Below are 17,280 nucleotides of genomic sequence, written 5' to 3'. Positions count from 1 at the left end.
TTGCGGACTATTTGTGGTTTGAATGACCCAGACAGGAGCATTTCACCCAAGTCCCTATACGCCATGAGGTCGGTTGATGTGAAGTACCCGTTCAAGTTCTCGGATGCTCTCGATGACTTTGAAAAATCAACTCTGTATACCTCCTCTGCAGAATTGGCAGTGTATTCCTGCGTGCCTCCATCAAGTCTCTTTGGAAGCTTGCACTTACTAGGGAGGGTCACTGGATCTACTTGGCACTGCTGGAGCCTCTGTTGTGCTGCTTCGAAAACCTCCTTAAACGTCTGGTCGGTACGGAGAGATTGGAGATTCTGTGCAGTTACCTTTGGAGCAGTAAGCATACCAGAGACGGTAACTTGTGAACCCTGAAGTGCCTTATTGAGGTGTTGGAGAATGGGCAACGATGCAAACAGACCGAGAACACACTTTCCTGCTGAAAGACAGTTTCGAATCCCGTTGGCTCGCGATGCCGTGTTCGTACCAAAGTCATCACTTGCTTGTTGAAGGGCATCCAGTACCGCTTCATAGTTATCCAATATCGATTTCATGGCAGGAGAACGAGTTAACCAATGCGTCGGGCAAATTGTCCTCAGCCGTGTAGGGCAAGGAGTGTCAGCATCGTCAGTGTGGATATTCAAGTACAGATGCTTGAATTTTCCATCGTTGTTGTAGATGTTGCTGAGTACCTGGACATAATCAAGGGCATCTCTTATGAACGTTGCAGTTTGTAGGGCTTTGGATGTAATGAGTTGGGTGACATGATCTCCACAGTGAACATAATTGGCCAGCGGTTGGAGTTTTATTTAGCTGTGCTTGACAGCCCTTGTACTTTCCGGACATGTTGCTTGCCCCATCGTAAGTCTGCGCTCTAAGGTGTTCAATAGGGAGTTGACACCGAATTAGGACATCCTGAAACATCTTACAAAGTGATACTCCTGTTGTTGACAATACTTGGTAGAGGCCGATGAGATCTTTTTGAACATCAAAGGAATCCGTCACATAGCGCACACACACCGACTCCTGTTCATTGCCCTGAATATCTTGCGTTCCATCAGTTACGAGTCCGAACTGAGTGGACATTTCATTCATGTTACTGCAGATATTTCTGAGGATGGCATGACTCATCAACGATAGAATTTCGTTCTGAATTTCTCCACTTGTGAACGTCGTCTTTTTTGACAGCCACGTCTTGAGGTTTATATCATCCTCGGCCCACAACTGTAAGAGCATTTTGAAATTCCCTTCAGAGGCATCTTTCAGACGAATTGCAATACCTCGTGGGGCTAAATATTGTAGTGAGGTGATAATCTTCAGAAGTGCTGACCGTGCAGATCTTTGCTCCTCTAGCAGTTTTCTGCTCAGATGCTCATGGATACCAGGTTGACTTTTGCGACATTTCAGATTTTCAGAGGCAAGCCTATGTGTGTTTGATCGTTCGTGTTGTCTGAATTTTTCTGTTGCCTTTTTCCAGTTCCGAAAGTCCTTTGAGACAAATGCGTCTTCTGCACAGCGGGCAAGTTCGGAAGTTTTTCATGAGAAGCGTCCGTACAGGTGTGACAGAGTACACCGCCGATGCTCTGATCAAAATGAAGCCACGGAAAATCTTTGAACCACTGTTGTTGAAACTTCAACTTTCGGTTTGGCAGTATTTGGACTGGGATACAACTGACATCATGAGGTTGAAAAGGCTGATCTGGGAAATTAGGCCGAGTACTCGCACATGCACCCTTTTCTGCTATCTTCTCCTTTGAATCGTCCACCTCTTTCTGGGAACTTCATTGCTCCAGGAGAGTGGTCGGGGATGTGCTACTTGATGCTCTCGCGAAAAACTTTCTGATATCCATATCCTCTATGAAACGAGAAGGGAATTACATTTCAGTTGAATAAATTTTGACATCTGAATTAGAAGGGTTATTATTGCGTAACAGGGCATTTTTATTCGGTCTATCCTTTATCCTTATTCTGTCAGTCTATCCTTCGTCTTTGTACTTGTGCAAACGGAAAATTATTCGGATGATGGCGGAAGAGAAATTCCTTCCGGAACGTTATTTTTCCAAGTTAAAATTGCAAGCCGCGGCAAAGCTTCTTAGCCTAAGCCTTTTTAAATCGGATTTTCGAGGTAATCTCATTACTACCCTATAGATACTGTATAATCCGAGAACAGAATTCAAAAATAATTTTCCGTTCATTTGTCCGAACCGCTGAGGTGAATTTTGCATATTTTTCAAAAGCTACCTTTTAAAATCTATCATTTAATCCTCATTGGTTCTGACGACCGAATGATACCTCTCGTTTTGTAGGTCTATACCTCCCCTAAGTCCAAGTACCGAAGAAAAAATTATTTATATTAACCTCCACAAAAGTGAGTGTATCAGCGCATTTTATTTTATGTTTCCCAAGTATTCAGAGCTAATTTAGTTGCCAAATTACCCACTTTCCTTCGATTTTCACCCGGTTTTCAACATTGGGATTTCGGCCACTGTTATCGACTGCGAAATATGAAAACAGAATTACAAAATATCTTTCTGTTCTTTTGTGCGAGCCGGTAGAGTGAAACCGCGTCATCCTGCACAAGCTCCACCATCTCAATCAGCATAGCAGGCCGCGAAATCTTTTATTGGCTTATAACTCGACGGTGCAAAGTCACAAAAATTAAACACACACATCATCGTGCAGGTAATAATATCAGGCATCCGGCGATATAAGTTAGAAAGGTGAAATAAACTATTTTGGTCGCTAAAGCGGCCCCGAGCCATTGCGGCCTAACACTATCCGAGGCTTGGCGCTCCGGGCCATGAAGCCGTGATTTCTTTAAACACTCATAAAATGACGATACAAAGTCTGAAAACGTCCCAAAATACCTCAAAATGTCCAGGTCACGTTCCCTGTTCGTGGGTGAATAATCCAACGCTTGGCAAATTCTGCTTCGCAATGATAGGAAGAGCCGACATCGAAGGATCAAAAAGCGACGTCGCTATGGACGCTTGGCCGGTGGGAGACCATGGCTTGGGAAGCACGGATTCTCAATGTTGAATTGTTAACCTATCATCTTTAATAGAACTATAATAGACCAATAAAACTAACGGTTCTTTTTCTTTTGTTGCTTTTGGCAAAAAGTAAAGATCCAGAGAGGCTCTGTATTGGGCAACCCCCCCCCCCCTCTATTTACGTGAAATGATTTGGTCCAACTCCCTAAGCCAAAGCAGACGCAAACGGCTTGCCAGTACAGAGACCATAACTTGGGAACCACTTGTCCGATTAATATCAAACCTTGAAAAGGTACCTCCTCGGGTCCCCAGCAATATACCTGGCAAGTTTCAAGTAGATCGGACCAGTGGTTGGCGAGAAACAGCGGTCGCAGACAAACATGCACACAGAGATTGCTGGAATTATAGAGAGATTTAAAATTTTATTCTTGCATTTCAGGAGCATCTCGTCCTGGTTGTACTAGAGCAGCTCGTTTTGTGTTACGTATTTTACGTTCAATGAAAAATGTGGGGGGGGGACAATCGATATGTTGTCCCCCCCTTGATAAAAAGTGTGTGTGGGGGGGAATGTCCACCCGTCCCCCACCAATCGACGCCGATATAATATAGGAAAAAGGAACCTTTTCTAAAGTCTTCAATGTCAGTAGTAGTAGTCGTAGTAGTAGTAGTGCTTTTGTTGGAATTGCTGCAATTCAATTTAATGTCGCTCGCTCTCCTCAACCCTGCTAGTACACGGTCAGGACTGCAGTTGGTAAGGTGGAGCATTTTCGGAGAAAGCAGCACCAAGAGAGACAGAGAGGGGAAGAAAAAACAAATTTCCAAAATAAGATATTTACACAAATATGAGCAAAGTACCTTGTGGAGAGAAACTAAAAAGTGCTTCGTTTGTGGTCCAAGTTTCATTAAAATTTTGAACAGTGTTACCATATTCTGCCACCTTATATTCTGAGACGATGCGTGAGCGTATCAAGCCATTCAGGCTCAGAGAACTGTGTTCCACCACATTTCTCTCAATTTTTGCCTTCCAAGTTTTATATATTGCCATCTTTGCACAAGTTAAAAAAAGTTGACAAGGAGAACTCGTGACTTGCTCTGCTTCTTAACCGGGTGTCCGATGATGAAGAGTGTTAGTGCGAAGTGAAGCCAGCAGTGCAAAAGTAAGTTTTTCATCAGCAAGAAAATTGGCTGAAGATGGTGACATTGAAGGTACATGTGAAATACCGTTTCTCTTTCACCATAAAAGCATCATTCCTCTGGAACATTTGTGAAATTCTGCATCATGGCTCCAGAGCTTAAGGCACCATGCAGCAATCTCCAACTTAAGTCCACCATTGTTCTTCGCATTGGGTAGAGATAGACTGAACCCCAACATGGATGACTTTGGAAGGTATGTGGAATAATCTCACGCCAGGGTTGGGTTGCAAGAGCCATATAGTGGAGTGAATGCATGACCAGCAGGGATATGTTCTTCCTTGACATCCCACGGAAGGACATTTTAGCTGCACCAGGGGGGCAACCCATGTTGTGTGTGGGTGGTGGCTGAGGGAGCTCGCAATGTCGTGGTTAGATTTTAAAGTCCATGCAGTTGCTGCTGGGCATCTGCAAAGGTCCATCACCCTCATTGGGATTCTCTAGATATGCTAAGCAATCAGGAGGCAAAGACATTTTAACCTCTTGGAGTATCCTTGAGGGTAGTAGTAGTGGTAGTAGTGGTAGTAGTAGTACTCAGACACTTATCTGATGTAATTTGAATTGTAAATATGAAAAGGGTTCAAAATGTTCTAAAAACGAGATACTTGCAACAGTGTACTATATTTTTTTTACTTCACTCCCTCCTACCTTTTACTTATTGAACATTTTCCTTCAATTTTGTTGGATACAAAATTGAGGCACAAAGATGAGTGAGTCGACGAGGTGGCCAAGGGTTAAAAAGGCAATCTAATAACAATGGAGCAGTCGGCCAACTGTTGGACACAAGCAGGGGCAGGAATGAGGTTAAGATGTGCAAACATTTTTTTGTATTTCCCCAATACACAAGTCCTGACAATGAGGAAATAAAAGTATATAAATTTATTAATAAATATGCATCATCACTCTTTTTATTCGACATGTCTTGAATAATTGTACCCATGTCTTGTTTCTTTTGTAGAACATTTTCAATCCTCCAATTAACTCAGTAACCAAAACTCTTTCTCACCAACTCTTTGAATATCTTCCAGCCAAATTTGCTTCCAGTCATCTTGAAATGCAATACAAACTCCTCTTTGTTGTGCCTCACTGACAAATTGGGCCCTGCCATTCCTTCCATACTCATCATCAATTGCAAGAGTACCCACATACTCCCAACTGAAATGCACCACCAAACGTACCAAGGCAGATATCCAGTGAAGGTCACTTGAGTATGTGCGAATGAAGAAAGGATAGTGTTTCTTATTACTCAGGAGCTTTGAGGAAGCACTGTAACTTATCTAAAAAGAAATGAATCCACACCTATTAAGCAGTTCAGTTGCATGATGCAACTCATGATGATGGCACGTAATGTGTACTTCTTCACATACAAAGTTTCCACTGCTGATCCCATTGGTGAAAGAGGTGACAGATGAAATTAGTTGTTGTGGGTGTCCCAATTTGAGCAGTTGATTCCCACTACTGTGAATCCTGGAACTCTATCTTAACACTATTGTCCTCTTCTCCTCTTATCCATGTGTCTAACCTGGTGTTTGGTACCTAACATACTGCATGGTCAGTGTGTCTAAAGGCCCGGTCACACCTTGACGTTTTAGCCAACGTATGCCGATTTTTGAATTTTTTTTCTAAAACGCTGGCACACGTTGAATACGTCACGGGTAAGTTTTGACAACATTGAGAGCACACTGAAAAACACTGCCATACGTCGTTGTACGTTGGCTTTAAACGTTGTACTTTTGGTTGTCCTCAAATTTTTTCATGCTTGAAATTTCACGACGTATGCCGGCGTATGACTCACACGTTCCGCTACGCTGGCCACAAGTTGTATGCACGGTCTGCGATCGTTGACAGACGTCAACACATGCTACAGTGGGGAGAACAAGTATTTGATACACTTCTGATTTTGCAGGTTTTCCCACTTACAAAGCACGTGGAGGTCTGTAATTTTTATCATAGGTACACTTCAACTGTGAATGACGGAATCTAAAACAAAAATCCTGAAAATCACATTGTATGATCTTTAAATAATTAATTTGCATTTTATTGCATGAAATAAGTATTTGATCACCTACCAACCAGTAAAAATTCCGGCTCTCACAGACCTGTTAGTTTTGTCTTTAAGAAACCTCCCATTCTCTCATTCTCCACCTCCCTCCCATTCTCCCATTCTCCCATTCAAACCTCCCATTCCTCCCATTCTCCACTCATTCCACTCATTCCACATTCCACTCACTCCACTCATTCCACATTCCACATTCCACTCACTCATTCCACAAACTCCCATTCTCCACTCATTCCACTCAAACCACAAACCTCCCATTCTCCACTCATTACCTGTATTAACTGCACCTGTTTGAACTCGTTATCTGCATAAAAGACAGCTGTCCACACTCAATCAACCAGACTCCAACCTCTCCACAATGGGCAAGACCAGAGAGCTGTCTAAGGACATCAGGGACAAAATTGTAGACTTGCACAAGGCTGGGATGGGCTACAGGACAATAGGCAAGCAGCTTGGTGAGAAGGCAACAACTGTTGGCGCAATTATTAGAAAATGGAAGAAGTTCAAGATAACAGTCAATCTCCCTCGGTCTGGGGCTCCATGCAAGATCTCACCTCGTGGAGCCTCAATGATCATGAGAAAGGTGAGGGATCAGCCAAGAACTACACGGCAGGACCTGGTCAATGACCTGAAGAGAGCTGGGACCACAGTATCAAAGAAAACCATAAGTAACACACTACGCCGTCATGGATTAAAATCCTGCAGCGCACGCAAGGTCCCTCTGCTCAAGCCAGCGCATGTCCAGGCCCGTCTGAAGTTTGCCAATGACCATCTGGATGATCCAGAGGAGGAATGGGAGAAGGTCATGTGGTCTGATGAGACCAAAATAGTGCTTTTTGGTTTAAACTCCACTCGCCGTGTTTGGAGGAAGAAGAAGGATGAGTACAACCCCAAGAACACCATCCCAACCGTGAAGCATGGAGGTGGAAACATCATTCTTTGGGGATGCTTTTCTGCAAAGGGGACAGGACGACTGCACCGTATTGAGGGGAGGATGGATGGGGCCATGTATCGCGAGATCTTGGCCAGCAACCTCCTTCCCTCAACAAGAGCATTGAAGATGGGGCGTGGCTGAGTCTTCCAGCATGACAACGACCTGAAACACACAGCGAGGGCAACTAAGGAGTGGCTCCGTAAGAAGCATCTCAAGGTCCTGGAGTGGCCAAGCCAGTCTCCAGACCTGAACCCAATAGAAAATCTTTGGAGGGAGCTGAAAGTCTGTGTTGCCCAGCGACAGCCCCGAAACCTGAAGGAGCTGGAGAAGATCTGTATGGAGGAGTGGGCCAAAATCCCTGCTGCAGTCTGTGCAAACCTGGTTAAGAACGACAGGAAACGTCTGATCTCTATAATTGCAAACAAAGGTTTCTGCACCAAATATTAAGTTCTGTTTTTCTGATGTATCAAATACTTATTTCATGCAATAAAATGCAAATTAATTATTTAAAAATCATACAATGTGATTTTCAGGATTTTTGTTTGAGATTCCGTCTTTCACAGTTGAAGTGTACCTATGATAAAAATTACAGACCTCTACGTGCTTTGTAAGTGGGAAAACCTGCAAAATCGGCAGTGTATCAAATACTTGTTCTCCCCACTGTACTTGTAAGTTAATCATAAGTTGAGACACGCCGAGGTAATGTTTAGCGTACCCAAAACTTATTTCTAACCTATGGTTAATGTGTTGTTGGCACGTTACGCGATCGTTGCCACACATCGATAGACGTTACTTTTAATTTACTCATAGGCTGAAAGACGTCGGTATAATGGATCGTCCTTGCGTCAGCGTCCACGGCCACGGCCAGGACACTTATTTGCAGCATTCTTCAAACTTTTCTTCGGCATGACGAGGATGTTCACACTTCGATGTCTAGCTTGGCTATGATTCCAATTGTCCATCGGCAGCGTCTATTTAAAATAGTCGAGTTTGAGCGTTTAACACGTTCAGAAGAAACGCTTCAAATTTCCAAACCCCAGCGTAAAAAAACAAAGGCGAGTGACAGCAATTTAAATCGTTCATTGTAAACAATGAAAATAGTTGAGTGGTACCGTTTAAAAGTCGTTGAGTGTAAAAAAAATCCAATTGTTGAGCGCAAGCGTCTACTTTCAATAGTGGAGATGCAGCCATTTAAATCGTTAAACGCAAGGACGATCCATCATAACCCACACCCTCCCCTCACACTCACCTACGACTGCCAACATGAACAAACTAATACTAATACTGATACTGATACTGATACTGATACTGATACTGTTACTGCTGACATGGACATCGACTCAAAAAGGACTCGAAAACACTGTTGGGTTCCCCTTTTTATGAGCAGCATTTTTATATACCAATTCCCAAAACCGCTGGGAACACGTCTTCATATGGCAGTTGTAAGCTAGAAACACGTTCATTTTTTTTTTTTTTTTGTCGACCGGAAATGTCATTGGAATACGTCTACATACGTCGATGTGTGTTGGGACTACGTAAAGAATTGGTTCAAAGCACGTCAAACATAAGTTCGAAATAAGTTTTGCGTAAAAAAGACATTACCGCGACGTGTTTTGACTTATGAGTAGCTTATAAGTAGCCTTTGTGGACGTGTGTAAGCGTCCACATATCGTGTGTACAACTTATCCCCATCGCATGTGGAACGTGTGTCATACGCCGAGTACGTCGTAAAATTTTGAACATGTTTAAAATTTCTTGACGTACTCTACTTACTACGACGTATGATAGCGTACTTTAGCGTTGTACTCACGTATACCAAACTTGCTCATACCGTATTTGACGTGCCCCAACGTTTGACACATTTTTCTTAGGTCTGCATACGCTGGCAAGATCGCCAAGGTGTGACCGCGATGTTGACACTTCCATTTCTACGGCAGTTATGATTCGAATCATTGTGCGTCAGCCTTTTAATAGGCTACGTCACGACATCGTCGGCGATGCGTGCAACGCGCTATGCCTAAGTTAGACTATCGTTGGGCATCGGTTGTGTAGGCCGACAACAGGTTCAGCATTCGTTGGTATAAGTTATCTATAACACAACGAAACGTTCTGTGTCCATTACCAATGCGTTATACATAAGACCAAGTCGCTATGAATACGTCCGAATCTTTAAAAAAAAACATCAAAAGTTCAACGTAAGCCAGCGTTTTAGATACATTTTAATACGTTGCCATCGCTGGCTAAAACGTCCAGGTGTGACCGGGCCTTAACACACTGTATCGTGTTTTGCTGCAGTCAAACATTCATGTGGATGGAGATGGCATGTAAAATGCTGTGGTCCAACATCAATGTGTCGAACCGACTGTGTGGTTCGTGATTGCCGACGTAAGATGGAGACAATGTAAGCAAAATAATATACACACAGCAACTGGATCTGAACTTGTCCTCATTAATAATTTTTAACAATGATAGAAATCACTCAAACGTTGTTCTTCCTCACTCCATGGCGATGTCGAGCAGTTCCTGATTCGCAAGAGAAAGCCATCAAGTCCATCAAGCATGCATACTCATGTTTGTCTCCCTATGGTTGTTTGTCCTTGCTTTATCCCTTTTAAATGTCAGGCATCAAGCAAGGAAGGAAACGTAATGTTACCGTTTTGAAGTCTTTACTATGATTCAGATGGGGTTCAAACCACTGACCTTTCAAACTCTGAACAAACACTCTCGAACCATTCGTCTCAGTTGCACCCAACCAAAGTTTGACGCATTGTTACAAATTTCCTGTGAGTGCAGTCATGGTGAAGTAAGTTGATCTCATTCTGTAATCCTAGTTGTTGCTTCTTGATTCCTTTTTTGGTCTAATTTGTGGATAGTATAGGTGAATAGTTGCCAGGAGTTTGTGGAAGTTTATCTGCATTATCAATGCATTCGACTGAAAAAACCCAGTCACTAATTTGTAGATGGTACGATGATTTGTATATGTGTGGATGATACGTTAACTTTAAGTAAGCAGAAATCTGATTGAAAACAGGGAAAACTGGAGGGGGAGCACTCGGGAGAGTGCAAAACCTACGCCGCCAATACTGCTGGGTCACTCAAGTGAACCTTATATCTTATTCATTAAATATGTCAACAGTGCTGACAGAGTTATAGTTCTTTTCTCTAACAATTTTTTTTGGGGGGGGGTGGAAATCACTTAAAACATGTAGAAATGCAAAAAAAAAATTTTCTCTAACAATTTGGGGGGGGGGTTGGAAATCACTTAAAACATGAAGAAATGCAAAAAAAAAAATTCTCCAACAACTTTTTTTGGGGGGGGCGACCAAGTCCAAGATCTTATGGCATGATCCTTGGACCATACCTAACCCCTCCCCCCACCAAGTTTCGTCGAAATCCGTCGAGGAGTTTTTCCATAATACTGTTCACAAACAAGCAAAGAAACAGAAAGGGGTGCCTCCGATCTTCGATGGCGAAGGTTAATAATGAAGTTTGAGGAGGTAAAGAAAATATTAAAGTGTGACGAACATTGTTGGCATTTCAAAATCCAGTATACATGTACTGGAAATGAACTTCCCATTATACATTTTGTACTTCCATATATTTAAGATATTCTGCTCAGATATTTTTGAGCAAACTCTCATTTTGTACGATGGAGGTCACGTTCATTTTTAGAAGACAGTTTTGATCATCTTTCTTCATTCACTTCATCGTAAAGTGGGTCAAACATATAGGCTTCGACGTTATTTTTACTTCGACTCTTCTGTGATGGTGTGAATGTTGTTTGGTCATGTTGTTTTCCTTGGCATCGTAAATATTTCGCAAATGAAACGACATCTACAAGATAAGTGTTTATCTCGCATGCTTTCACTGAAAAAAAAATTGTATTCGAAAATTTCATCCGATAGCCCTTTCATAGTTAAATCTTCAAGATAAATATAAATCAACTAGAGGAGCTCAACAACACAACAGGTGTGGTGGATCAGGTCAGGACATGATGCGGTAATGGAACGGCTCAGATGCACCAACGTCGTGCGTGGATGCAGGGGAGGGGGGCAGGGGGTAGGGGTGGCAAAGAAACATGAGAGCACTGCAGGTGCAAACAACATGAGAATGTTAAAGACGCAAGAAAGCTGGCAGAAAATGAATAACTTTAAATTTATGGATTGTCTCATTTACTCTCAAATTGAATGTTCTAAAGAAAAGTTTAAAAACAACATTTTAATGCATTAAAATAAAAATACTGAATCTCACCTGAGGAAGGTTAAATAATGTAAGAAATGGACTCAAAAACGTTGCTATTTCTGATGAATATGGTCCAATCATTATATTTGGCTTGCACAAACTTTCGGATTTATTTCCTGAAAAAATGTTTTCTTGCAACAACTTCAAGCTGTTTTCTAAGGCAATTGGTATTTTTAAACAAGAATCGTAAATGTCATATATCAATGTAATGTTTGGAAGAAGATCATTCCTTTCGTTTATTTCTTTGATAGCATATTCCATGGCGACAGCCCATTTTAATGCCTGAATAAACATCCTACATGGAACAAACGTTGTTTCAACGTTCAGATTGGCATTAGGAATTAAAGTATCTTATGCTTCTGTATAGTGTTAAATTACAGTTATCACACTACTGTCACACGATGCATTGACACATGCATTGTGAAAAATCTAGCAACGAGGAGAATTGCTTTCATCATGTTGATCGTACAAACGACTTACCCAGTACAGTGTCGATCCGCAGGCATCTCTGTAAAAGACAATTCATCAATCGTGAATGAATTCCCAATGGGAAAAAATCCCACAATGAAAAATATTCTCTTGGTTGAATCGTTCATCAATATTTCCGCACTTTGAGTATTGCAACTGCCCGAGTTTGTTGTCGGAAAGTTACCGAGTAGAAATGTAAGCATCATCATCATGATTATAAAATATAGTATTGTCATGTTAACTAATATTTGCGTTCATGCACATCACATATCTTGAATTGTAAATTCTTCCTTGAATAGCCAGAAGATATTGGAAAGAAAATTGCATTTACTGTATTTTATTATTTTTTTGATTTTGTCTTCAGTTTGATCCTTTCTGACAGTACCTGCACAGTATTGCTTCTGTGATGCTAGAAATAATTATGATTTGTTTTTTTTATGTACATTCTGTGTTTTGTGCATTTTATAATTGCCAAAAATGATCAGGATAATTGCATTGGTTAAAAAATGATTGTTTGGGTGGAGGTGGGGGAAGGTATTTGGGGGGGGGGGGGTAGTAAGAATAATTATTTATGAGTAAGTAATATCCAAATGCATGATGTATTTCAGAAACAGTTATACTTTAATTAAATTCATCTTCAATTTCACGACTCAATTGAATTCATTTAATTGGTGGTGTTGATGCCACAAACAAGACCAATGAGTATTAATTATGTTGAGCAAAATGGGTCAATAACCCCCTGCTGGGAGGCTTGGTTTCAGGAATGTCCCAAGATCAACAAACATTTATGATGAGAATAAAAAGAACATGGATTATTAAAATATACATTTTTTTCCCTGTTGTTTTCATCAAGTTTAGTTCAAGTACAAAGCGGACTTGGAGGGCTTTTGGAATGCTTTGTAGTTTTATTTGTTTTTACTTTACTCCTTCCAACATTTAACTTACTCAACATTTTTTTTTTTCAAATTTTTGGATACAAAATTGAGGTACAAAGATTGAGTGAGGTTGCAGAGGGTTATAAAGCTAACCTAATGACCATGGAGTAGTCGGTCAAATGTTGGATTCAACAAGCAGGGTAATTAACAAATAGGAAAAGAGGTGATAGAGCAAGGAAGTAAAAACAATAACCTTCAGTTTAGAGGGTTGGGTTAGGTATGGTGAAGTATAACAAAAATGTTCAAAAAAGTAACATCAATTATTCTTTTGTTTTTCCTATAATTTTTTTTTTTCAAAAAAAAACTTTATCATTAAGAAATCGTTGCGGTCTGTTCCAAACCAAGGCATTGTTGTGCAAGCCAAAAAAAAGAAGTGGCAGCTGAAGACTCTTGTGAATTGACAGAAGGCTGACTAAGATGGCATGCCGCCATATTGGTATGGCTTCTTTTGGTTTTTCGTGATGAGCACCCCAAAATCTATATATAACAAGTGAAATCCTTCAATACAGCGCGTGTGGTGAAGCAAATGAGTCCACTTATGTTATTGAAAGAACCAGTTATCACTTTGCCACCAATATCTGCCATAATTGAAAGTAAATTTCAACAACTAACGCATGACAAAACACTTGTTTATGGCTAATATTAAAGAGAATGATGGCATAAGAAGAACTTACCTTTCAGCGTTCGGCGTTCGGCGTTCGGCGCGAAATACCATGGTGGGCGGAAATGATGTCTTTCGTTCGTTCATACATGAGAGGGGAGCGTTTCTTGGTTTTTTTCCATCAAGCAATAAAATCAATGATTTTCACATATTATATAACACGTTAGTTTCACAAATCTCCATTGAAATACTCGGGTATTTCCATCAATTGTCGCCATTTCCGTCTTGGTTACGCACTGCCATCTACCGGACGGCTGTCATTGGCTCACTTGAGGCACGTGGGGGGGGGGGGGGACACAGGGACATTTCAAACTCGGTGTAATTGTATACAGCGCACGTGCTGTAAAAAGAGCTCGGTCACGGCGTGTCTGTCCCTCCATCCCTCGGTCTGTCCGTCCATCCGTATGACTACATGTCTATTATTTATGTACTATTGGAATGTACCTTTTGACCCTTTCAACTGCTGAGACCATTTAGACCTTTGGAGACCATCTCAGACCTTGAGGACTCTTAAGGCCCCAAAGACTCTCAAAGACCCCGAATACCTCAAAGAACGCAAACTCCCCGAAGAACCCAAACACCACCAAGACTCCAACAACCCCCAAGACCCCCAAGACCCTGAAGAACCCCAAGCCACTGAAGACCCCCCAAGCTCCCCAAGACACCGAAGACCCCCCAAAACACCAAAGACCCTGAAGGCCCCCAAGACCCAAAAGACCACCCCAAGAACAAAGACCCTGAAGACACCCAATACCAAAAAGAACCCCCAAGACCCTGAAGACCCCAAGACCCCACAATCCCAAGACACCAAAGAACCCAAAGACCCCGACACCCCCCAAGACCCTGAAGACCCCAAAGATGCCAAAGACTCCCAGGATCCCAAAGACCCTGAAGACCCCCAAGACCCAGAAAACCTCCTTGACCCTGAAGACCTCCAAGACCCTAAAGAATCCCCAAGACCCTGAAGACCTTAAAGACCTAAGACCCCACAATCCCAAGACACTGAAGAACCCAAAGAACGTGACAACCCCCAAGACCCCAAAGATGCCCAAGACCCCCAAGATCCCAAAGACCCTGAAGATGCTGAAGACCCCCAAGACCCCAAAGTCCCCCAATGCCCCCAACAACCCCCAAGACCCTGAAGACCCCAAACATCCCAAGACCTCAAAGACCCTGAAGACCCATGACATGAAAAAACCCCAAGATCCTGAAGACCCCAAAGAACCCAAGACCACAGCACCCAAAAAATCACAAACACCCCAAAGACCCTGAAGACGCTCAAGACCCCGACAACCCACAATACCCCAAAGACCCCCAAGACCCTGACAACCACAAAGACCCCCAAGACCCCAATGACCCCAAGACCCCAAAGACCTCCAAGACCCAAAATATCCCAAAGATGCTGAAGACCCAAAAGAACCCAAAATAACCCAAAGACCCCCAAGACTCCAAAATACATCAAAGACCCAGAAGAACACAAAGATTCCAAACACCCCCAAGACCCCAAAAAACCCCAAAAACCCCAACGACCCCCATGACCCCAAAATCCCCAAGACCCACCCAGACCCCAAAGACTCCAAAGATCCCCAAGACCCCCAAATAACCCAAGATCCGGAAGCCCCCCCCCAAATAACCCAAGACTCCAAAGACCCAAAAGTCCCCAAATACTCAAAAAGACCCAAAAGTCACTGAAGACCCAACAGACCCTGAAGCCCACAAAGACCCCAAAGATGCTGAAAATCCAAAAGTCCATGAGAACTCAAAAAAACCCTGAAGACCCAAAAGACTCCAAAGACCCACAATACCCAAAGACCCTGAAGACAAAAGACCAAAAGTCCCAAAATATCCTGAAGACCTAAAAGTCACTGAAGACCCCAAAGACCCAAAATACCTTGAAGACCCAAAAACCCGATGAACCCTAAAGACCCAAAAGTCACCAAAACCCCCCAAAAGTCCCAAAAGACCTTGAAGACCTAAAAGTAACTAAAGACCCAAAAACCCAATAAACCCTAAAGACCCCAAATTCACCAAAAACCCTAAAAGACCCTGAAGACCCCGAAGACTCAAAACACCCTGAAGACCCAAAAGTCGCAAATGACCCTAAAGACCCAAAATACCCCAAACACTCTTTTGACCCCATTGACCTCAACAAAATGTCGATGCCTTACACCCTTCAGACAGATTAGACAGCATAGACCCTTGACCACTTCGACCACTTCGACCTTCTTATATCACAAATGAAATTTCAAATCAATACAATATCAGCAATATTTCAAATACATTGGTGGAAAAGAAATGTTTGTGTTATGATTGGTAAAAATCATGCCAACGCAGCAAATCTGTGACCGATATGTACCAGTGAATAACCTCATCCACTGAATAACCTCATGAATGAATAACCTGAATGTATTCAAGTTATATCCTACAATCAAAAGTTGTGAATAGGTTTACATGTGTTTCTGTTTACATCTGTTAACAAAATCAAAACAAATTTCATTTCCCATGTTGTTTACAAAATGTACATTTCGCATGTAGTACATCAACTGAAAGAGAATGAAACCAAATATTTCTGGTGTCGTTTCCATTCTTAATTTGCAATATATATTGGTGAAATTATTTGTCCATGGCTGTGCGAAGCGAGGTCCAGGCCGTTTATTTCTGATACAGTATATGAAACATCCAGCAACCCATACCTTCATAAAACTGATTTTTTGGGGGGGAATGCCAGCCACATTTTCCATTCAATCATCATTTAACTTTTTTTTGAAAGAAAATATCCATGAGTTGGCGCTACTATGTTGAAAGTTTCATGTCAATCGCTCAAGCGTTTGTGGAGAAAACCAATTTAAATGCGAACAAATGTTAAAATAAAAGTAAGGGTGGAGAAAAAATCTGAGGGCCTCGGCTGACGTTCCACAACATGCTCAAGGATGGTTTTGGCTAAAAGTGATATATAGCATGATATTTCAAAAGGTTGAAGATGGATTATGACAAAACTTGGTGGATGAGTTTGGCAGGTGTCAATAACAAGCAAAATAGATTTTGTTTAAGGTCTGGATGCAGATCCCGCCTTCCAGTGGGATACAAGACATAAAGTGTTCAGTGTGGTACAAAACATAAACTGTTCCATGGGGTACAAAACATAAACTTACAGAGGTATGCACTCTACCAAGTGCCGTTCTCGTCAATGGTTGCTTTTGGTTCGTAATTCCAAGATTTTTTTGAGACCAGGATAATGAAGTTCTTACCTCTGCCACCTCAAGTGTTTGATTGCTCTTCCTTGTTTGTGATATACAGTATATGATGGCCCTCTTCTACTTCAAGGTATATCCAGTTCCTCTATTATTGTTCTTTGGTCAATATGTATGTCGTCCATATTTTTTTTTGGTTTATCCCCTAAGAATATGCACTTGGCACATTTATGTGTACTGAAATCTATTTAAATGTCGTTAGAGTACAGTTTTACTCGTTTTGGTTGTTTTGACATTTACTTGTCATTTGGTGTGAAGAGCTTTAAGTGATCTTTGGAGAGTAGATATGTCACCTTTCCTGTTCCTTTGGATGTTCCTCTGTTGGATTTTGAGAGTAATTGTTTTCTTGTTTATTGATGAGGTTATTCAGTGGGTTCTGTGCCAGGCAAAACAGGAGGAGGGAAAGTCTGTCACTCTGGAAGATCCAATGTCAAGTCTTCACTCCTGGTATCTTCACTCCTTCGCTCCATTATGACTTGCAAACTTGAAGATTTTTCAAGTGCATTGGTCAGTCGATTTTGTTATTCTGTCTGTCTGTTCGTTTGCTTATCTGTT

At 41.7% G+C, this 17,280-nt stretch overlaps 1 long non-coding RNA gene across 1 annotated transcript in view; it reads right to left on the bottom strand.

Annotated features, from left to right (window-relative positions):
• The window catches only part of LOC147025035 (uncharacterized), a 51,146-nt gene extending 37,647 nt beyond the window's left edge, over window positions 1-13,499 (bottom strand). The window contains exons 1-2 of the long non-coding RNA XR_015059318.1: window positions 13,488-13,499; window positions 11,891-11,918 (exon numbers count right to left, since the gene is read on the bottom strand). This is a non-coding gene — a long non-coding RNA (uncharacterized LOC147025035). The remainder of the gene's footprint in view (window positions 1-11,890; window positions 11,919-13,487) is intronic.
• Between the last annotated feature and the right edge of the window lie 3,781 nt (window positions 13,500-17,280).

Source organism: Eptatretus burgeri, chromosome 6, assembly GCF_056783735.1.
Source record: "Eptatretus burgeri isolate ZD-2024b chromosome 6, Ebu_testis_v1, whole genome shotgun sequence".
In the NCBI taxonomy this organism is placed as follows: Eukaryota; Metazoa; Chordata; class Myxini; order Myxiniformes; family Myxinidae; genus Eptatretus; species Eptatretus burgeri.
The sequence above is the reverse complement of the archived record's forward strand: the minus strand, read 5'-3'. Positions and strand labels throughout refer to the sequence as shown.